Here is a 25,457-nt window from a genome sequence, read left to right on the forward strand (position 1 = left end):
AGATCAATCTCCCTCTCCCTTCCCCTAGCAATCATAGAATCCAGGGTAGGACAAGCTGAGAAGCTGACATTTTGCCGAATGTCGGCTCGCAGCATGTTGTGGTAGCGGGTCCTCCTCATATCCTCGTCTCCTTCATACTGGGGCACCAATAAGGCTCTCTCTTGGAACTTGGCGGTGATCTCCACTACTGACTCAATCGTCTGCCTCATATCCAGGAACTCCTAGGCCAACTGCTGGAGTTCCACCACAGGCGTGAACTCAGCTCTGAATTGGGTCACAAAATCCGACCATGTCATAGCCTCAACAGCCGAGGATCCCAGAGAGTCACCATCCAACTCCCACCAATCCCTAGCCCGGTCCCTAAAACACCTTGCTGCAAATCATACCTTCGACCCCTCGGAGCAGAAGCTGGTTAACTGTGCAGACTCAATGTCTGCAATCCATCGTATGGCAGCAATGGGGTCCTTCGCCTCATGGAAATCCGGTGCACCACTGCCCCTAAAGTCCTTATAGGACAGTGTGCGTGATCCTAAATGAGTGGTAGCCATGTCACTCCTGAACGCCCGGAGGCGATCCTCCATCAGCTCGACAATCCCTTCCTTGATCGACCCAAAGATGACCGGGGTCGCATCAAGTATGCCTCTAGTGATCTCGGACGCGATGAACTCGCGTAGCCTCTCATCCACTGGTTCGGAGCCTGAACCCAAACCCGATCCCTCCCCTGAGCTGCCAACTGTTGGTATCGGACGTAGCCCCACCATTCTGCAATACATAATGACAATCGTTAGTGATACTAAAACATTTAGAGGGATCACATCTATCACAAGTTCCTTGGTCTTACCTCAACCTTCCTTAATTCAAGTACAGATCCTCTGCTTTCAATTGTACGGGACCATACTACCTTCTACATCTATCCGTACTTTCCTCAAGAACCGCCTTGACTCCACCAAGTCCCTTCTACTACAACTGATCTCTGCTATTCCCATCCTAGGCTCGCCCTAGGGTACCTCTAGCCCCACCCAAACCAGTCCTCAGCTACTAATGTCCTCTTTTAATGCCAATCAGCCATTACTTGAATACAATCACATGCAAAGAGGCTCGGATAATCCTTCAAGTAAGGGACTCATCCCTATAACGGTTAGGACTCAAACAAGAGCTGTGAAATAGGGTCAAATCCAATCCTCTAAGATTATTCAACCCTGATCACATGTGACTTTAGCGTATTCACCTAATAGCTAACTCCCATCACTTAGAGTCCCACAAAGCACAAAGCAAGCAGCATTCAGACAAAAAGGGAACAATCTCAAGCAACCCTATACTAATAACAGGAAATTGTACTAGCATACAATGTTAAGCTCATACTATCAGGCATAACCTAACAGGCCATCCTACTATTGTCTACTCAATACTAGCATGCAATTCACATAAGATGAAACACATAAAGCAGACATATAAGACATCATCCCTAGATCCTTAGTTATATTCTAGCATGCTGTTCTACTGAAGCTGATAAATATAACATAAACTTGTATGGGTACTTTGGGGAAAACTTACTTGAGCTCGACCGGTCACACACATCACACACTTAGTCCTTTCTCAAAACTCTTTATCTTATTCTTTAGAAAACCATTTTCTTGTAAAAGCTTTTAATCCCCCCATTTAAGTCCAGAGACCCCGGAGGGTGTGTCCGAATCCATCAAACTAGGGCTCTGACACCAACATGTAACAACCCATTTTTCACATCCAAAAATTTCATTTTTTTGTAAATTAGTTTAATTAAAACGTTCGTAGGAAAACATTGTCAAATCATAACATTTCATAAAACTGTGTATAATGTCTGAAAATCCAAATCCTAAAATAGTGATAATATCAGAGTACAATCCCAAGGAAAACTCATAATGCAGAATCTGAGGTGTGTGTATGATGTGTAGCTATCGCGCCGTCTCATTCCCCTTCGCTGAAGAGGTACCTGAAACAAAACTGAAAACTATAAGCACGAAGCTTAGTAAGTTCCCCCATAGTACCACATACCATACAATATACTGACAGGCACTTATGGGGCGCCTGACCTACCCAGGTCAAACCATTCTAGGGTATTTGACGTACCTAGGTCAAGCCATTCTGGGGTGCTTGACGTACCCGTCGGTCTATTTCACCCGACTACCGGGGACTATTTCACCCCCTGCTACTACTACCACATAAACACATATCGAAAGCACATAAACATAACAGGTAGTAGAAAACCTAGATGAATATCACAAAGACAACCATCTAACATACAACTCCTACTAGTGGGTCGGCATTGTGGCCGTAAACCCACCACTACTGGAAGCTAACTCACCTCAGAAGGTTGACTGCTGAAAAACTGCTCGGCAACTGACTGACTGCTGCTCCGGTAACCCTCCGGCTATAATCCCACAAAACACTCAGTTAGAATCTGATATCTACTCTTAGGGTAAACTGACTATTTTACCCCTAACCAAGTCCAAGTCAAAGTCAACTTGCAGTTGATCCGACTTGTCGAGTTGGGCCGATAACTTGTCGAGTCCCTAACTCTTTACCCGTCCTTATCCACGACTCTACTCGTCGAGTTCAGCAACGACTTGATGAGTTCTCCCTTCTTTATGAACGTCGAATGAATCTTCATCTAACTCGCTGAGTCGTATGAACAAGTCGTCGAGTTCACCTTCATATGATAAACAAGTCTTGTCCTCGACTCGCCGAGTTGCATGAACAACTCGTCGACTTCATCTTCAACTGTAAGGAGATTGCCTTGGACTCGCCGAGTCCGTTCTTGCAATCGTCAAGTCCCATGAACTCCAGATCTAAGGCTAAGTCCAATATGTTGGGTCACTCCCTTGGACCCTCTAAAAACCCTTCTAGAGCTCAACTGGGTTCCTTCAAACCTTAACAGAAAACCGGAGTTTTTTGCCTCGGACTCGCCGAGTCCCAAGAAAGACTTGTCGAGTCGGTCATGTCCAAGTCTCATTTCTCGATTTCCAGCTTACAACTCTTGACCAAAAGGTAGATCTAAGCTCCTTCAATCATTCTAGCACGTAAAGTTTGACCAAAAGGTAGATCTAAACTCCTTCAATCATTATAGCACATAAAGTTACAAACTTTACGTGCATGCATGGCACTTTGAGCTCAAAAGGTCATAAAATAAGCTCTTATGATGCATGGGACCTTAGATGGGTGCAAAAGCAACCCCTAACTGCCTTGTGACTCCCTTAATGTATTGATTCTGAAGTCTCAACCCCCAACCATGCTTGCAATCATGGTTGGTCACCAAAAATGGCTAATAAAAGCCCTAAATTTCCTCAAAAAGGGATCTAACAAATGAAAGAGCAAGGTTACAACTTTATACCTCCAATGAACTATGGAAGATGCACAAACTCAGGTTCCCTTGGTCTTCACTTGTTTCATCAAGCCTTTCCCTTCCTCCTTATGGTCACAACTAGCAAGATCCACCAAAAATGCCTTAGTTCTTCTCAAAAACGGCTAGGGTTTGCTTAAGGGGATTTCTGGAAGCATTGGCGATGAAAGGGAGGCTGAACAAGTGGTTTAAATAGGATGCAAACCCTCATCTAGGGTTTTGTCCGGACAGCGCCTACTCGCCGAGTCCGGACGCAAACTAGTCGAGTAGGTCATTAAACTTCTGTATCCAATACACTCCGACTCGACGAGTTGGACCTCAACTCGCTGAGTGCAAGGCCAAAATGCAAGATACTAGAATAAAATACATACTAGGAACCAGGTGCTACACCCATAATGGGCCCAATTTACTAAATTGGGCCCAACCTCCTAATTGGTCCTAACCCGATGACCCACCATCACTAACTGGCCCAACATATCTTATTTACAAAGTCCAGCAAGTCCCAATTCCCATTTAGCCCATAACAGCCCAAAATCCAAAGTCCATTTGTTAAAGGCCCAACTGAGGACGTACGCGGGGCATACTCCTCTGGTACGCGGGGCATACTCGACCATATGTTGACCACCATCGGGGTGGTTGACCCAGTATGTTGGGCGTACTCAATAGTTTGCCAAAACCTTACTAATTTCTTAATGGCTTAACCACTTAAGCCCAAACTTCAGATCCAGAGAACTAACATGCCTTGGATCCATAAAGACATGAACTTTATCACCTTGGACATCCATAAAGTACTTAATGCTTGGTCTTAATCCATTAAGACCTTATTTCTTCATGCAAGGGACTCATACAACTAATGGGACCTCATTTTTATCTCTCAAGGTCCCTCGAGGAGTCTAGAAGGATAGCCCTTTTCGTCCAAAACACAACATGCACCACCTTATGGCTTTTTGGACAAGGAATGCTTCTAATAAAGTAAAATGGTGAGATTTAAGCATATATGCATAAAGTTTGGAACTTTATACCATCTAGAGCTTCTTGGGCATAAGTTAACTTCAGATCTACAAGCTTGGTCTTCTTTTCCGACACTTTGATGCACTACCTTCCTCTTAAAACACTCAAGAACACACCAAATAAGCTTAAACACACAAAGGAGAGGTTAGGATTTGGGGAGGACGAATGTAATATGTGGAGTCTGAGGTAAGAGAGGTTTTGGTGCTCATAATGTTGCTTATATAGGCCCCAAACCCTAAATATTAGGTTTTCCCCCCAGACATTAGTACGCCAAGCATAAATAAGTGTACGCCCAGCATACTAAGGCGGATTTAGTATGCTTAACGTACTCTTATGTACGCACAACGTACTCTCTCCTGGCCCAATGTTTGGAAACTTTGGCCTTTAAACTTTTCGTGGCTTTTCACATCCGACCCCAAGGACTACAAATGACAAGGAAAATATAGAAGAAGGTTCGGGAATACCTGTCAAATCTCGGGATGTTACATTCTTCATTGGTTTTGGATCAAGAATCACCTTGGGCTTTTTGCAAGATACCTTATTGTGACCCTTTTGCACACACTTTCTACATTAGATAATTTTCCCTTAGTTGGGACTTATGAAAACTTGTCATCATGTTAAAAAACATGCCTTTTTCTATTGAAGGATGGCCTTCTTGGCATCCTTCTTTTAATAGGTGGGAGTCGCTTTGTATAAGGAGATCCCACCCACAAATTCCTACCTGTCACACCTTCCCTGATCGATGGCGGAAATGCCGAGTGGTGACGGTATGTAGAATATCCAAATCACACAGTGCAAATCGTATTTATCTATAAAATTATACCTATCTATCTTCGAACTGATAATCCTTCCTTGCTCTGATCCTTACTTCATTCTAGGAACACACATGATTTTTAGAAACGTTAACTTGATGTTGGTGAGTTCACAAGTTTTGAGATAAACAAATGATAAACTTTCTTTGAAAACTTTCATAGAAATTTTTACAATGATGATAGTCATTTTTCTTAAATTTCTAGTTTTCTATGTTTTATTATGTTATCATTTACCTTATTATCTATTTAGGAAATTCCGATGATCTTATCTTATTATATTTTTAGGATGCTTTACGAGTCCTAACTTACTATCTTTGTAGGATATTTACCGATCATAATTTACTATCTTTGTAGGATGTGACAACCATCAATTATCGGACAAGACAAAGTCAAATAAAGTCAACAAGTCAAACCAGTCAACTCAACTACCCTTATATATTAGGGTTTACATTATGTTACTATTGTACAACTCGCTATTTTAATAAGGAGTTATCACTTGGAAAGTTCGTATGTTCAGAAATTCTAAACCCTAATCGAGGTAAGTGATGATACTATTCGATAAAACATTATTCCATACCCCTCGGGGGGATATAACTCTCATAACGAGGCCTAACAAGGTTTACAAACCTTGCATTTCGAAGTTAAACACTTGCAAAGGTCACAAACAAAGTCTCTCTCAATCTCTCTCACTCTATCTCTCTTTATCTCAAATCTCTCTCAAATCTCTCCCAAATCACTCCCAAATGTCTCTCATAATCTTCCTCAACTTTTTAAAATCATTTGGGGGAATCTGACCCTTAACTAAGCCAAAAACCGTGCAAAACAGGAAGTTTATTGTAGAAACAACTTTATAGGACCGAAACCTCTTAGAAGCAAAACCCTAAGAAACCTCCTGGACTGAACCTGCTTGGACCGAAACACCTAAGAGCCGAAGCCGAAGTACTGGAGAACCGAAGCCGGAAGAACCGAAACTCACATTAACCTGCAACCGCAGAATCGAAACTGAAGTTCGGATCGAACCCGCCCTCGCCTTCGCTTCTCACGCCTTCGCCTTCACTTTTGGTCCCTTCCACGTGTTCGACTGCGAGATTTCACGGACCGAAACCTTCTCTCGGTTCTCATCATACAACCGAGACTACCTTTGGTTCTAGGCTTCCCATAGACCGAACCTTCAGCCCTAAATCCGGATTTTCGCACTTTCGCATCTTTTTCCCGGTTTTCGACCACTTTCGCGTTTTAAGCCCGTTTTTCATGATTTTGATGTGGATTTTCACCCAAACTCATATTTTGACATATAAAACACTATATATTCATTATTTAAAAACATTTTAAGTGAAATCATTGCCTAAGAATAAAATCTAGTGGGTAAGATGTTGATGTGGAGTGTTGACTTTACCTTTAAGTTGTGACACAAGCAATCCTCCACACCCACTCCTCCCACATTCCTCACACCTTCACCAAGAAGCAAACCTATTCTATCTCTCTTTCTCTCTCTCACTTTCTCTCTCTAAAATCAAATTTTAAGGCTATTCTTGAGCGTTCCCTCTAATTTTGGTATGTAACTTCATCCTACATTTGATTATTTTGCATCATTTCACTCAAATCATGGATTCCTTACACAAATATCATCATATTTGTTACTAGATCTTCAAATCCTCAAGTATCTCCCAAGTGTTCTTGACTTGGAAACTCCTTTTCTTCATCATCCATCTACTGAAATCAGTCAAGGTGAGTTCATACCCCCACCTTTTTCATGTTTTCTTCAAGTTTTTGGGGCAGAATACAAGTTAAACACCAAGAACTTAACAAAAACTCAAACACCAGCTTTCCACAGAAAAGTTGAGTTCCATTCACGAACTGTTTTGACTAACTTAAGCTAAAAATCTTTCAAACCTGTTTAATATGAATATAATTCAGGTCTATACCTTTAAAATGAATACTTGCACATATTCATACAATTCTTCTACAATTTATGGTGATTTTTACAAAACTGACTATCACTGTAGCTACGAATTCGGACCAGTCTGTGAATATGAACGTTTTCATGCCAGTTAGAGGCTTCTAAAAATCATAATAAAATTTATGAACAAACAAGACACATTTTATAAACTCTCAGAGTTTACGGATTTCCTTTTCGATTTCATATGATTTTTCTGTGATTTTTCTAAATCAATGCAGAAATGGTAAAAACGAATTTATAGTTTACAACTTTCATAACACTTTGTAACATGTTAAGCAAAGTGTTATTCCTTGATGACTTCATATTTTGCATGTGTTTTCTATTGTGAGAAAAGTATATAACAGAAAAATGTTCACTAAATTGTAAGAATCCTTTATTATTACAATTATTACAAGATGAGGCAAAATAAACATAGTTATGTCTTTGCTATATATTCCACTTACACAGAAATGGTTTCTATACAATACAAACATTTTGATAAACTATAATATGTATAGTTTATGTTTCATAAACATTACAAACAAATAGGATAAACTATAACAAGTCATAGTCTATGTTTCATTTACATCACACCACGAGAGAGTACACTCGACAAAAAGGGGTTTTCAGTTCACTTTACGTAAATCTGTTAATGAATAAATTTATGAGACATTCGCTTCACGTTACTTCCAAAGTAACGAAATCAAAAGTCATGTACTTGTAACCAGAGTCTCTTGTAGGGAGAGCGTGATAGTTGTATATAGATTTATATTGGGTCTGACAAACCCACACCTTAGCTGCATGCAACAGCTAGGTCTGGGGTGACAAATGTCATTAACATTCCGACGCCTGAAGAACGTCGTATACAAGGCCAACCGAGTCATAGCATGGTTATAATAACTCACATGGGGTATTAACAAAACATAAGATTTACGACATTTTCCTTCAATTAAACGAGTTTATGTTGATTTAAACTTGCATAATTTACAACTTATATGGAAAATTACTAGTACATTATTAGTCCTGGCATTTAAGGCTACAATACATTTTAAAAAGGAAAATATTGAATTTTTCAGGAAAAAACATTACTTTTACAAAGAAAGGATTTCAACATTTCATTCAAAAGCATATGAACTCGCCAACTTAATTGTTGACACTTTTTCAAAACTACTTGTATTCTCAGGGAATCAGTAAAACAGGTAAACAGCTGCTTTTGAGGATGGGACGCTAAGGCGTCAAACGTTTCGTTTTTTGTCAATATAATGGAATTGTTTTTGAAACATGTAAACTCATACTATAATGTAACTTTTTCAATTATATTTATGTTGGTTGTGTTTTATATGGTCACTATTATACTCTCTGTTATGATATTGTACATGAAGTCCTCCACCCCCGGATGTTTCCGCCATCCTTGGTTTTGGGGTGTGACAGATTGGTATCAGAGCATTGTTTATAGTGAACTTAGTATATCAAACCATATAAGAGATACAAAGTATAAACACAATGAGACTAAGACTTTCTGATTTAAACCATTTTCCGTACAATTATACTTTTATAAAATATAAATAATTTTTTTTATATAAAAAGTATATGTATATGCATGCATGTCGGTATAGTGGCACACATAGGAGAAATCACGAAAAATAAAAATGGATGAGTTGTAAACTAACATTATGCCTTGGGATATGTAATCAAGTCTAGGAGGAATATAGCCTGATCAACTATATTCGTCCAACAAGTGACTAGAATATGTCGGGGGAGAGTTGTAGTGGGCAACAAGTGTATTAACCTACCAACACTCATAAAAGAACTACAATTAGAGTCAAACAGATATTTAAAATATTATAGGAGTATTTTACATTACTAAGAGTACAATAATTTTAAATTCATTATATGCCTATTACACCCCTATTCTCGTACAGACGACATGGCGGGATTCCATCTACTTGGAGACCCTTACTTCCCTAATGAGGGAAACGCTGGATGGCTCGAGGCAGAACCCGAGGAAATGATCGAGGAGGATCATGAAGAAGACTTTGAAGAGGATCCAGAGGAAGAAGAAGAAGAAGAAGAAGCGGAAGACGAAGAAGAAGGTCCCGAGGTATATGACCCTCTCCCTGCACATGCTCCTGCACGGGACTATCCGGGTCCGACTACCCAATGGAGGACGAATTTGAGATTATGGAGCCAGGAACAAGGCCAACCCCACCCGTACGGCAACGACAGAGGTTTCTACATCCTCGATAGGGGAGGCTCGGCCGACAGGGCCCTCCCTGTCATTATTCAGCACATCGCTCGCCACAATCAGTGGATTCGGTCATCCGCCAACCATATTATGGAGGTTGGTGCGACTGCGAAAGTCACAACAGCCCACTTTTGGCGCTTAAACCAGGATCACGACCACACAAGGAATCGCACCGAGGTTCTGCAGCAGGAAGCTGCCATCGCCTGGAGCGAAGTTCGAGAGTATCGGGAGCGTCAGGCCGAAATGGAGAGAAGATTAACAGCAATGGAGCGCCAGGCAGCCGAGGATAGGGAGGAGATCAGGGCATTGTGAGCACTTATAGCCGCCTTGCAGGGACCACCGGATGCCACCCGCCTTGAGTAGTACTTACACTACTCACATTTTGTTATAAAACTAGGATTACGAGTATGCATTGGTGCTACTCTTTCCTGCAAGTAGGTTCGACCCTACGTCTAAGTGATTACACTATTTGAGGGGTCGTTATGCTGTCAAAATTTTCTTTTACATTGATGTAATGTAGACCTCCTATGAGGTCAAATTTTCTTAAGCAATATGTACTAAAGTTATATGAATGAAATTGACTTTTATTTATTTTGTTGGATGTTTGGCATTGGATCTCATAACTTGATAATACAAGTAATTTGCAAATGATAACTCGAAAATTCTTAAGGTGTACCTCGAGGTTATGTGTAATTAAGAGGCGATCGACATAGAAATGGTGAGTCTGCCTTAGAACATGTTCCTTGTATGGTTGTAGACTTAGGACAGACTCATTAGGTTCAACAGTTTATCAAAACTTAATTACATGCAACTGGCATACGTCGAGTGAAGTTTAGGAGTGGATCAGGAACAGAGAAGAACACAAGTTTTCGGTTGAGTCGCTATTACTAAATTCATAAGTTTATTTGTATAAACTTTATTTAAGAATTGCTTGCAAATACAATGAAGTTGGGGCATAATACTGATAATATAGCTTAAATAGCACCCGACTCATCCTTACTATTGAAGACTCACCGAATTTTCATCTTTAAAACTTATGACAGAACTATGCCGCCAAGGAAAAATCCCAAACCTTCCGGTAGCGCATCACCACCACCGCCTCCACAGTTTGATTCTGCAATGTTTCAAGCTGCGGTAACAGCGGCCATGGTGGGCGCAATGTCACAAATGGGTACCAATGGTGTCGGCGGTTATGGATCTGGTGCTACACACTCTAATGATGGGGACAGTATGGGGCGTACAAAAGAGTGTTCTTACAAAGACTTTGCCAATGGCAAGCCCGATTCTTTCAATGGAAGCGGGGGTTTCATCACACTAATGCAATGGTTCGAGAGGACCGAAGCAGTCTTCGAAGTTTGTGCTTGTCCTGAAACGAGCAAGGTCAAGTATGTGACATTCACTTTCACCAGCAGGGCCCTCACTTGGTGGAATGGCCGAGTTAAGTTACTTACTCTCGCAGTGGCTAACTCCATGATCTGGGAAGACTTGAAAGCTATGATGCTGAAGGAGTATTGCCCGAGGGGCGAGGTGCAAAAACTTGAACAAGAACACTGGAGTCTCAAGATGCCGGGCTCTGACCTTGAAACTTATACGACCCAATTCAATGACCTAGCCCTTCTTTGCCCAGCAATGGGCACTCCAGAAGAGAAGAAGGTGGAATGATACCTCTAGGGACTATCATCCCAGATTCAAGATAGTGTGCTAGCCTCAAGACCCACTACTTTTGACAGTGCCAAGGAATCGGTACAACAACTTATCGACCATAGGTCCAGCCATGGTATTGGGACCACTACCCGTGATCAAGCAAGAGGGGGAAGCCATAAAAGAAAATTCTGGAGCAACAAAAAACAACAGTCGGTACCAGACTCCGCCAAGAAGCATCAGACAGTTGTTGTTTGTGCTGCCACTACTCCTGTCACTCCAACACCACTGAGACAATATGTTGGAACCCTTCCTAAGTGCAAAAAGTGCAACTTCCACCACACCGGTGCTTTTCGGAAAATGCACTGCAACAACTGCAACAAGAAGGGGCATGCCACTCGATTCTGTAAAGCACCAGCCTAACCCATCACTCAAGTCACCAACACCGGAGCAAGTCGAGCCTGCTATGGCTGTAGGGAAACAGGGCACTTCAAACAAGACCGCCTAAAGGCACGAAACTCCAATGCTGGGGTGTAGGAAGAGTCCTGGCTATAGGACACGGAGAAGCAGTCATGGATCCCACGGTGGTTACTAGTACGTTCCTCCTCAATAACTCATATGCATGCATACTTTTCGATAGTGGGGCAGAGAGGAGTTTCGTGAGCCATCAATACAAAAAATTGCTTAAACAAAATCCCCAGTCACTAAAAGATATAGACGTCGTAGAAATGGAAAACGGAAAGGCGGAGCGCACTAGTGATATATACACAGGGTGTACCCTCACTTTATACAACCATTCATTCAAAATCGACCTAATGTCGGTCACAATAAAAAGTTTCGACATCATCGTTGGTATGGATTGGTCAAGTTCTCATCATGTCGACATTTTATGTTATGAAAGGGCCGCTCGCCTTAATATGAAAAATGGCAAAACCCTTCTCATCTACGGCAATAAACCCAATGCAAACTTACAAATCATCTTTTGCGTCAGGGCTCAAAAGTATCTCTGAAAGGAATACCACGCCTTCTTAGCCCACGTGGTAGATAAGAAACAAGAAGCGAAGGACATCAAAGACATCCCGAAGGTCTGTAACTTCCCCGAAATGTTCCCCAAAGACCTACCAGGTGTACCACTTGCACGACAAGTCGAATTCCGAATCAATTTTGTCCATGGAGCTACCCCCGTAGCCAAAGCTCCATATCGTCTAGCACAAGCAAAAATACAAGAACTGTCCAGTCAATTGAACGAGCTGTTAAGAAAAGGGTTCATCAGACTGAACTTTTCACCTTCAGGAGCACTAGTTCTCTTTGTGAAAAAGATGGGCGGATCTTTTCGCATGTGTATCGACTATCGGGAGTTAAAAAAATCACGGTCAAGAATCGATATCCTCTACCCCGAATCGACGACCTGTTCGACCAACTTCAAGGAGCAAGTTACTTTTCAAAAATCGACTTGAGGTCGGGCTATCATCAACTGCGAGTTTAAGAGGATAATATTCCCAAGACATCTTTCAGAACGCGCTACGGTCATTATGAATTTGTAGTGATGCCCTTCAATCTAACAAACGCACCTGCAATGTTCATGGACCTAATGAACCAAGTGTGCCGACCTTACTTAGAAAAATTCGTAATCGTATTCATCAACGATATTATAGTCTATTCCCGAAGTAAAGAAGAGCACAGCCAGCATCTACGACTAATATTGGAGACACAAAGAGCTGAGAAGATTTATGCTAAACTCTCGAAGTGCGAATTTTGGATCCGAGAAATGGGTTTCCTTGGCCATGTGGTTAGTGAAAAAAGGGATACACGTGGATCCCTCTAAAATAAAGGGGATCAAAAACTAGACTACGCCGACAACACCAACGGAAATCCGACAGTTTTTAGGGATTACGGGATATTACCGAAGATTCATTCAAAACTTCTCCAAGATCACAAAACCACTCACCACCCTGACTCAAAAGGGTGTAGCGTTTAACTAGGAGACTAAACAAGAAGCTGCCTTCCAAATGTTGAAACAAGCCCTGTGCAGCGCACCGATCTTGTCTCTCCCTAAAGGGACTGTGGATTCTGTGGTATATTGCGATGCTTCAAATCAAGGTCTTGGATGTATACTCAAGCAAAGAGGAAAGGTCATCGCCTATATCTCGAGACAACTTAAAACGCACGAAGTTAACTACACTACCCACGACCTCGAGTTGGGAGCAGTAGTTTTTGCTCTGAAGATCTAGAGACACTACCTCTACGGCACAAAGTGCACTATCTTCACTGATCATAAGAGTCTCCAGCACATCCTCAATCAAAAAGAGCTCAACATGACACAGAGGTGATGGGCAGAATTTCTGAATGATTACGAGTGCGAGATTCGCTATCATCCGGGCAAGGCCAGTGTGGTAGCAGATGCCTTAAGCAGAAAAGAATACTCGGGGCGTCGAGTAAAGTCACTAACAATGACAATCCATTTACACCTATCCACGCAAATCAAAGATACCCAACTAGAGGCCTTGAAACCAGAAAATGTGAAGAGTAAGGTGTTGCGGGGAATGGATAAGAAACTTGAAGTCGAAGACGAAGGAGCTTGTTATCTCATGAATCGAATTCGGACCCCGAAGTTCGGTGGGTTCTGAGACGTTTTCATGAACGAAGCACACAAAAATCGATACCCCGTCTTCCCAGGTGTAGATAAAATGTATCTGGATCTCAAGAAGTTATACTGGTGACCGAACATGATGGCAGAGATTGCTACTTACGTGGGCAAGTGTCTGACATGTGCCAAGGTTAAAGTAGAATACCAAAAGCTGTTGGGCTTACTTCAACAACCAGAAATACCCGAGTGGAAGTAGGAACAGATAATCGTTGACTTCATAACCAAATTACCCAAGATAACGGGTGGACTAGATACCATTTGGGTAATCGTCGACAGGCTGACCAAATTCGCGCACTTCCTGCCAATCAAGGATTTTGACAAGATAGAGAAACTGACCAAAACCTACATTAAAGAGATTGTATGACTTCATGGAGTGCCAATATCCATTATAACCGACAGAGATAGTAGATTCACTTCACGATTTTGGCAGTCTTTACAAAAATCTCTGGGAACTAGGCTGGACATGAGTACAGCCTACCACCCACAAACCGACGGACAAAGCGAAAGAACCATACAGACACTTGAAGACATGTTGAGAGCTTGTGTGATAGAATTTGGTAAAGCATGTGATACCCACTTACCACTCATTGAATTCTCTTACAATAATAGCTACCATACTAGCATCAAGGTCGCTCCGTTTGAAGCTCTATATGGTCGGAAGTGTAGATCACTCTTATGTTGGATTGAAGTGGGGGAAACTCAACTAGAAAAGGGACAAGTCCCAAATAGTACCCTCACATGTCCTGATATCATAAGGCAAACCACAAAAAAGATCATTCAGATACGAGAAAGATTGAAAGCATCTCGTGACCGACAAAAGAGTTACGCTGATAAGCGACGCAAACCTTTGGAATTCCAGGTTGGGGACCATGAATTACTGAAGGTCTCACTCTGGAAGGGTATGATACATTTTGGTAAACGTGGGAAACTAAACCCTAGGTACACCGGGCCATTCGAAATCCTTGCCAGGATTGGCCCCGTGGCATACAAACTCCATCTACCACACGAACTTAATGACATACATCCTACCTTCCACTTTTCGAACTTAAAGAAGTGTCTATCCGACGAGACCCTAGTGATACCACTCAACAAAATTGAAGTTAATGAGAGTCTCCACTTTGTGGAGGAACCGGTTGAATTCATGGATCGGAAGATCAAAATAACAAAGCAAAGTCGTATTCCTATCGTGAAGGTCCGTTGGAACGCTAAACAAGGACCTGAATTCACTTGGGAACGCGAGGATCAAATGAAGAGGAAGTATCCGCACCTCTTCCTAAATTCTTCAATTCCCGGTCAAAACGCTAATTTCAGGACGAAATTCATTTTAACAGTGGGATGATGTGACAACCGTCAATTCTCGGTCAATACAAAGTCAAATAAAGTCAACAAGTCAAACCGGTCAACTCAACTAACCCTTCTATATTAGGGTTTACATTATGTTACTATTGTACAACTCACTATTTTAATAAGGAGTTATCACTTGGAAAGTTCATATGTTCAGAAATTCTAAACCCTAATCCGGGTAAGTGATGAAACTATTCGATAAAACATTATTCCATACCCCTCGGGGGCATATAACACTCATAACGAGGCTTAACGGGGTTTACAAACCTTGCATTTCAAAGCTAAACACTCGCAAAGGTCACAAACAAAGTCTCTCTCAATCTCTCTCACTCTATTTCTCTTTATCTCAAATCTCTCTCAAATCTCTCCCAAATCACTCCCAAATGTCTCTCATAATCATCCTCAACTTTTTAAAATCATTTGGGGGCATCCCAACCCTTAACTTAGCCAAAAACCGTGCAAAACAGGAAGTTTATTGGAGAAACAGCTCTATAGGACCGAAACCTCTTAGAAGCGAAACCCTAAGAAGCCTCCTGGATCGAACCTGCTTGGACCAAAACACCTAAGAGCCAAATCTGAAGTACCTAAGAGCCGAAGCCAGAAGAACTAAAACTCGCATTAAACCGATACTGCAGAACCGAAATTGAATTTCGGACCGAACCCACCCTCGCCCTCACTTCTCACGCCTTCGCCTTCGCTTTCGGTCCCTTCCCCGTGTTCGCCTGCGAGATTTCCCAAACAGAAACCTTTTCTCAGTTCTCATCATATAACTAAGAATACCTTCGGTTTTAGGCTTCCCAGGGACCGAACCTTCGGCCCTGAATTCGGATTTTCACAATTTCGCATCTTTTTCCCGGTTTTCGACCACTTTAGCGTGTTAAGCCCATTTTTCATGATTTTGACGTGGGATTTTCACCCAAACTCATATTTTGACATATAAAACACTACATATTCATAATTTAAACACATTTTAAGGGAAATAATTGCCTAAGAAAAAAATCTAGTGGGTAAGATATTGAGGTGGAGTGTTGACTTTACCTTTAAGTTATGACACAAGCAATCATCTACACCCACTCCAAGACCATATCCAGTCACTATTCATCACTACTTAGTAAATTATTTTTCCTTTCACCCTCTTTCTCCAGCATATGAGGGTGATCAAGGGCGGGAAATCTTTACTTCTCCTCCCACATTCCTCACACCTTCACCAAGAAGCAAACCCATTCTCTCTCTCACTTTCTCTCTCTAAACCTGAATTTGAAGGCTATTCTTCAACATTCCCGTCTAATTTTGGTAAGTAACTTCATCCTTCACTTGATTATTTTGCATCCTGTCACTCAAATCATGGATTTCTTACACAAATATCTTCATATTTGTTACTAGATCTTCAAATCCTCAAGTATCTCCCAAGTGTTCTTGACTTTGAAAATCCTTTTCTTCATCATCCATCTACTGAAATCAGTCAAGGTGAGTTCATACCTGTACCTTTTTCATGTTTTCTTCAAGATTTTGGGGGAGAATACAAGTTAAACACCAAGAACTTAACAAAAACTCAAACACCAGCTTTCCACAGAAAAGTTGAGTTCCATTCACGGACTGTTTTGACCAACTTAAGCTTAAAATCTTTCAAACCTGTTTAATATGCATATAATTCAGGTCTATACCTTTAAAATGAATACTTGCACATAATCATAAGATTCTTCTACAATTTATGGTGATTTTTACAAAATTGTCTATCACTGTAGCTACGAATTCGGACCAGTCTGTAAATATGAACGTTTTCACGCCAGTTAGAGGCTTCTAAAAATCATAATAAAATTTATGAACAAACTAGACACATTTTATAAACTCTCGGAGTTTACGAATTTCCTTTTTGATTTCATATGATTTCTCTGTGATTTTTCTAAATCAATGCAGAAATGGTAAAAACGAATTTATAGTTTACAACTTTCATAACACTTTGTAACATGTTGAGCAAAGTGTTATTCCTTGATGACTTCATATTTTGCATGTGTTTTCTGTTGTGTTAAAATTATATAACAAGAAAATATTCACTAAATTGTAAGAATCCTTTATTACTACAATTATTACAACATGAGCCATAATAAACATAGTTATGTCTTTGCTATACGTTCCACTTACACAGAAAAGGTTTCTATACATTAATTTTTTTTTTGATAAACTATAACAGGTATAGTTTATGTTTCATAAACATTACAAACAACTAGGATAAACTATAACAAGTCATAGTTTATGTTTCATTTACATCACACCACGAGAGTACATCTCGACAAAAGGGGTTTTTAGTTCACTTTACGTTAATCTGATAATGAATAAATTTATGAGACATTTGCTTCACGTTACTTCCAAAGTAACGAAATCCAAAGTCATGTAATTATAACTAGAGTCTCTTGTAGGGAGAGCGTGATAGTTGTATATAGATCTATATTGGGGGACAAACCCACACCTTAGTTGCATGCAACAGCTAGACCGACAGGTCTGGGGTGACAAATGTCATTAACATTCCGACGCCTGAAGAACGTCGTATACAAGGCCGAACGAGTCATAGCACGGTTATAATAACTCACATGGGGTATTAACAAAACATAAGATTTACGGGATTTTCCTTCAATTAAACGAGTTTATGTCGACTTAAACTTCCATAATTTACAACTTATATGGAAAATTACTAGTACATTATTAGTCTTGGCATTTAAGGCTACAATACATTTTTAAAAGGAAAATATTGGATTTTTCAGGAACAAACATTACTTTTACAAAGAAAGGATTTCAACATTTCATTCAAAAGCTTATGAACTCACCAACTTAATTGTTGACACTTTTTCAAAACTACTTGTATTCTCAGGGAATCAGTAAAACAGGTAAACAATTGCTTTTGAGGATGGGACGCTAAGGCGTCAAACATTTCGTTTTTTGTCAACATAATGTAATTGATTTAGAAACATGTAAACTTATACTATGATGTAACTTTTTCAATTATATTTATGCTGGTTGTGTTTGCTATGGTCACTATTATACTCGTTGTTATGATATTGTATATGAAGTCCTCCACCCCCAGACGTTTCCGCCATCCTTGGTTTGGGGGTATGACATAGGATATTTATCGATCCTATTTTATTATATTTTAGGATATTTTATCACTACTACAAAAATACCCTTTAATGACACGTATTGGTTGTCGTAAAAGACATGGATGCCACGCAAATGCATGTCAAGGAATGCCCTGTCATAAAGGAAGACAATACGTTTCTGTGTGTCATGAACTTACGACATGCATTTACAACACGCACTGCGTGTCAAGAAATGTCATGTCAAAAAGGAAGATGACACACATTTGCATGTCATAACCTTACGACATGCATTTACGACACACAAATGTGTATCATTAAAGCCATGTCATAAATGACGATGACACACATTTGTGCGTATCATAATTTTAAATGTTTAAGAAAAATATTATATATAGATCTACTACTTTTCAAATTAAATTAGCATTAATGTCTCATAATACGTACAAAATAAAATACCATATAAAAAATTACAATCCATTGTATAAAATTTAATTTCATACAAATAATCGTTCCAATAGTAGATAAATGTAATACATCAAATGTAAAGGAGATGAAAGTCATAAATAAATAAGAGTAGAAAAACAGGAACTTGCTGACCACCACCACAACATTCGAACTACTTTTCTTGACACTACGTACATCAACAAGGCTTGCAAATCTGAACCATGCAACGATTAGATTCACATATTAAGAAATCAAAGTATATTATGTTACCCAAGTAAGAATAAAGATGCTTTGTTTACTGAAAAACAAATGCAATGTTGTAATAAGAAATGAAAGTAGGATACTATAATATACAATCTATAGCAGTACACTGATATTTCTTACATTTAACCTTGTTTTGTATAATAAGATGAAATGAAAGTTGGATGCTACAAATGATAGTAGGGTACTATAACATACAAGACTTGCCTCTAGGCCAATTAGATGGAAGGTGATTCTCTTTAATTACTAAACTAGAAGGGATCATGTCATAATTGTTACACATACTATTTTCAATTATGAGGATGAGAATAGAATTTACGTGTTTTGCATAGACGATAAATCGAAACTAGTCCGTGTTTACCTTGTTCCATCTTTTGGTTGGGACAAAAAAAGGACATTTTTGTGTTATTGACAGCTAGTCCCTGTTCAAGGAGATTACTATCCCTATCCCTCGGTAGACTTCTTGTTGTTTTACTTTTACTAATCTACACATAAACCCATGGAAAATATAACTATTTTCAAAGAACACTTACCAATTGGAGGTGGGTTAAGGGTACATTCTCTTTTTCACACACCATGGGTCTAATAGGCCCTGTTAATAAAAAAGCAAAACTTTTAGGATAAAAAAATATAATTATGACTAATCTACACATAAAGCCCTATTTTACTTTTACTAATCTACATAAAAAGCCCATGGAAAATATAACTATTTTCAAGGAACACTTACCAATTGGAGGTGGGTTAAGGTTACATTCTCTTATTCACACACCACATGTCTAATAGGCCCTGTTAATATAAAAGCAAAACTTGTAGAATAAAAAAAAAACATATTTAATGAATCAAAATGGAACAAAAAATGAGTCATTTATAAAAGCTTTCTAGAAAACATGTATCAATGAACTAGTGACGTTAATGTAATATAACTTCATTAAAACTTCATTTTGGAATAAATTGGATAAGGTAAGAATGGAAATTAGAAAGTAGAGAGCATCCTTTCAGCAACATCTCCTGCTAATGGAGACATCACCAGTAAAAGGACACTTGTTATCAATTTAATTACCTAAAATAACCAAAAGGTACAAGATTTAGGTATAAGGACACCATGAGATCCATGCAACTCAAAGAGTAATTCTGGTATTAATTGTAATTACTAATTACCTGATTAAAACACTATTAATTTCACAAACCTAATACCACTAAAATAACCATCATCTATGTGACCATTTGTAAGTTTGTTTTTTTTTTCTTTTTGGATTTGACGTCGGTGTTAAGCTAGCATCCTCATTTCATCACCACACAAGCCGCATGATCAGAAGGATCTAAAGGAAAATGCAAAAATAAAGACAATAAACAACTGAATCCAAAAGGTATTAATGGTAATTACTAATTACCTAATGAAAAAAATGTTAATTATCTTGCTTTCTTATTCCATCTGCTAATTCCCCTGCCCTATAGATCTTGAACTTGTAGTAATTGATGGGGACACAAAAATAAACAAATAAAGTAGACATATATGACAACAAATTAAAAAGGAAAACATATTTGAACTTGACGGGAATAGAAAAATAAACAAATTGTTAATGTATGTTTTTTTATAAGTATTAAATTGTGAATGTATGATTTTTTGTAAGTATTAAATTGTGAATGCATGAATTTTTTTAGTTATGGTTAAATCAAAATTTTATAAGTTTTAAGCAGTATATGGATGAATTTTTATAAGTTTTAATGTGACTTTAAACGTGTTTTTATTATATTAGTTTTTCAGTAATAATATAAATTTAGGTTTTTTAAGTTGTGAATTGTGATAAGTGTGTGAACTGCCATTTAATACAACCTCCAACGCTCCAAACATCATCAAATGTAATTTTTAACAAGTAAATATATTTTATTAAACTGTGAATTTTTGTATTAAATTGTGAATTAAATGTATTAAATTGTGAATTAAGTATATTAAGTTGTTAATATTTTTTATGAATTTTATGTTTTCTTGTAAAATATGAGATGAAAGAAACATTATACATAGATTTTATTTTCTCTAATTTTGAATAAAATATGTAAAATCTAAATTGTGAATATTATGCCAATTAGAAATTGAAAGAAACACTAACTACATATTTGAAGGTATAAATTTAAGATTTAAATAGAGAATATGGATGTGAATATATAGTTTTTGTGTATTAAACTATGAATTTAATATATCAAGCTGTTAATTTTGTGCATTAAATTGTGAACTAATTTTATTAAACTCGTAATTGACTATATTAAGCTATGAGTTGATTCAATTAAGTTGTGAATTGTTTTATGAATTTTATGTTAAAAAATATGAATAGTTAAATTAACTTTCTTTTGAATATTTTTTTGTGGAGTAAATATGTAAGAATGTATTACTTTTTATAATTGTTTTATGAACCTCTAAATTAGCGAATTAATTAGTTTATTAAACTGTGAATATAGTATTTAAGCTGACTATGCATGATTTCATATACAAATTTGGTTTGAAAAGAATGATGGTTGCGACGTTGACATAAATGGTTGGTGCTAACATGTGGTAGTTGGTAGTGGTGCTAGAGTTTGGGTTTGACTACCGGAAATTAGTGAATTAGTAATATTATGATTGTATTTAAGTTGTGAATTTTGTGTAGTAAACTATGAATGGGTTATACTAAATATTTTATTTTATATAATTTTTGTGGTTAAATATGAATCGATGGATGAATAAAAATACTAGACTATAAAAATTATAATTTTGCTATTTTCGTACCTAAAACACAAAAAAAAAAATAAAGATTTTAACTTGTTTAATAAATATTATGTACATATTTACTTATAAAATGGGATTCTTATGATTCTTAATTTTTTGTGGTTCTCATTTGAACACTTTCTGTGTGTTTATATATATATATATATATATATATATATATATATATATATATATATATATATATATATATATATATATATATAAGGAAAAGTGAATATATCCTTATGAGTATATAAGCTTAAGTACCCAAATAAACCATAATATATCGTTTTCTTTTATATATTCATTATGATCTTCTTAAACTTCAATCCTTAACTTGATTTACTTTCAAGATTTTCGAAATTCACTATTATCTTTCTCTTACATCATATCTTTTTCTCGAACAGCTACTAGGCTATATATATATTTCAGTTGAATTTAAAAATTATGTAAGTCGAAGATAAATGTGTAATTTATAAAAATCATGGAAGCAAATCAAGTTAGAAGTTAAATTAATAGAACAATGGACAATTAGGATGTATTATATGATACAAAACAACGTAGTATGGTGAATTTGGATACTTAAGCTTATATACCTTTAAGGGTATATTCATTTTTCCTATATATATATATATATATGTATATATATATATATATATATATATATATATATATATATATATATATATATATATATATATATATATATATATATATATATATTGGGAAATTATAAGTTGGTGGTCATTGTATCTAACGTTTAATGATAAAAATAATGGTCACTGCATTGGTAGTTAAAAAAAATAGTTGTCATTCGAGACTTAGTAAAAAAAACAAAAAAAATATTGTCATTGTATTTGAAGCTTAGGCATCTCCAACCTACCTCTAAATGTCATTTTTTCCTCCATTTTCTCCAACATTACCCCATTTAATCGATCGTTTTATATATTTATACATTTTTAGTTTATTTTGTCTATTATTTTAATTTAAATATATTATTTAATATTTATAATATTATGTTATATAATAAATTATATTAATTAATCATAAGTCTAAATTTTATTTTTTTTATCGAATTCATATAAAAAATTAATTACATATTAAAATCATGAAACACAATAACATATTTACAAAATCATGTATAATATTTATTTTTATAAATGCATGTATAATATTTATTTATACGTGTATTATAAATATAATTTGGTTTATTTAATATTATTGTAATGAAAAAAATATAGATTATATATTTGTTAAAACTAGATTAGTAGAGGGGGCGTGTTTGACAATTTATGCACTACAGGAAACGAAACCTTTAGCGGCGACACAATTACCGGAGACATAGGCTTTTAGGGGCGACTCTGCCATTTGTCGCCGGTAAAAGTGTTCATCACCGGTAATTGTGTCGTCGCTAAAGACTTCCCACTCGAATTTGCATTGTCCCCCTCTGATAGATCCAAGTCGTTCGATCGAGTATCTTATCCAACGATTCGGGCCTCTTATCCGCACCTACCTAATATCGGTGACTTTTGTGTCGCCATTATGTCTACATAGTCGCCGCCAATAGTCGCACCTTCCCTCCAGATTGTCGCCGCTGTTGATTCGTGTCGCCGGTAAAGCCCAATGTGTCGCCGCTAAAAAGAGTCGTTGCTAAAGGGTATCACAGCTAACAAAAAAAAACGCATGCAGTTTGCTGTTCTGCTTCCATTTTGCATCTGTTACACTGCTACGCTGCTGCTGCTCTTCCAATAACCCCCACCCCTCCCCCCCCCCCCCCATTTTGCTATCCATTCTTTGATTCCAACAAGATTTCTCCCCACATTGTGTGAGATTAGGGATAAGGGTGGTTAGGGGTTCATTTAAACGGATTAAGGTTCGATTTCTAGCTCCATCTCGGGAAGAAAGGTAAGTTGAAGTTCTTATATCTCTTTGTCTTTCTATGTTAACTTCGATTTCTAACTGCATTTGATGATTAATTGCAAAGTATTTTTCATTTTCAGTGTTTTTGGTAGTGTTGTCTTTGGGTTTACGGGTAAGGGTATTTTCGGGTGAAAGACCAATTTTTTCGGCGACATATTCGTTGATTTACGCCAGTACATGTTCTATTATTTCAATTTATTGTGATATTTGTATGAATCTATGTGAATTTGGTGTATATATGCCAATATGCGTCTGTTTGATGTATACGTGGTATATGAGTATTTGGTAGAAGTATGTATATATGATGTTATTATCTATATATGTGAAATTATATGTGTGTGTTATAAGTAGGATGTTATTGTGTGTGTATGTGAATATATGTATGTTTGTTGTAAATGTGGTAAATGAATGTGAAATTTGTGTATTTGATAAAAATAAGATGTTATTATGTATATATGTGAAAGTATGTGCATTTGGTTTAAGTAGGATGTTATTATGTGTGTATGTGAATGTATTTGTATTTGTTGTAAATGTTGTATATGTATGTGAAAGTATGTGAATTTCATGCTCTTATGTATTATGTAAAAGTACGTGGTTTTGTTATAAGTAGGATGCTATAATTGAAAAAAATAAAAATAAATTATTGGTATAAGTAGGATGCTAAAATTGAAAAAAATTGTTATAAATAAAAAAATATATAAAAAGATACAATAGTAAGTAATGTTTTTTTTATGGATATACCAAATTATTAATTTTTCTTTATTTAATATTTTATTCATTAAAAACTAATTGCTAAACATATAAAAATAAATCATTGTTATAATTGAAAAAAAAAACACAAAAAAATGTTATGAAATTGTTTAAAAACTTATATAAGAATACTAGAAAGTTTTTAGTTTGTTCACAAGCTAACCCCAAAGTAACCAATAAGTTCTATAGTTAACTTATAATCTTCAAATTAACTTATAATCTTGCAACATATTTATACAATGTTATAAATAAATAAATAAATAAATATATATATATATATATATATATATATATATATATATATATATATATATATATATATATTAATCTCAACGGTAAAAGACAACAACACAACAATATAATATAATTGTTTAAAGTACAATGCTATAATTGAAAAAAATGTTATAAATAAAAAAATATAAAAAGATACAATAGTAAGAATTGTTTTTTTATGCTTATACCAAATTATTAATTTTTCTTTATTTAATATTTTATTCATTAAAAACTAATCGCTAAACATATAAAAAAATCATTGTTATAATTGGAAAAAAATACAAAAAATGTTTAAAAATTGTTTAAAAACTTATATACGAATACTAGAAAGTTTTTAGTTTGTTCACAAGCTAACCCCAAATCAACCAATAAGTTCTATAATTAACTTATAATCTTCAAATTAATTTATAATCTTGCAACATATCTATACAATGTTATATATATATATATATATATATATATATATATATATATATATATATATATATATATATATATATATATATATATATATATATATATATATATATATATATATATATATATATAATCTCAACGGTAAAAAAGAACAACACAACAATATAATATAATTGTTTAAAGTACAATGCTATAATTTAAAAAAAGTTATAAATAAATATATATATATATATATATATATATATATATATATATATATATAATAGTAAGAAATGTTTTTTATGGATATACTAATTGCTATATTTTTTATTTTTTTAGTTGTAAAAAATGTTGATTGTAAAAAAAAAAAAAAAAAAAAACCCAATGATAATTCTGTATACTAAACTCTAAACCCAAAACTACATTTCAGCAACATCATGTCTATTGATAAAAGTTGGACTACTAATCTATATCGAAACCATCCCGAGTTCCAAGTAGGACTTAAAACTTTTATCGAGAAGTGCAAGTCACACCTTGATAGTAATGGTAAAATCAGATGTGCGTGT

The sequence above is a fragment of the Lactuca sativa genome, chromosome 4 (genome assembly GCF_002870075.4).
Source record: "Lactuca sativa cultivar Salinas chromosome 4, Lsat_Salinas_v11, whole genome shotgun sequence".
In the NCBI taxonomy this organism is placed as follows: Eukaryota; Viridiplantae; Streptophyta; class Magnoliopsida; order Asterales; family Asteraceae; genus Lactuca; species Lactuca sativa.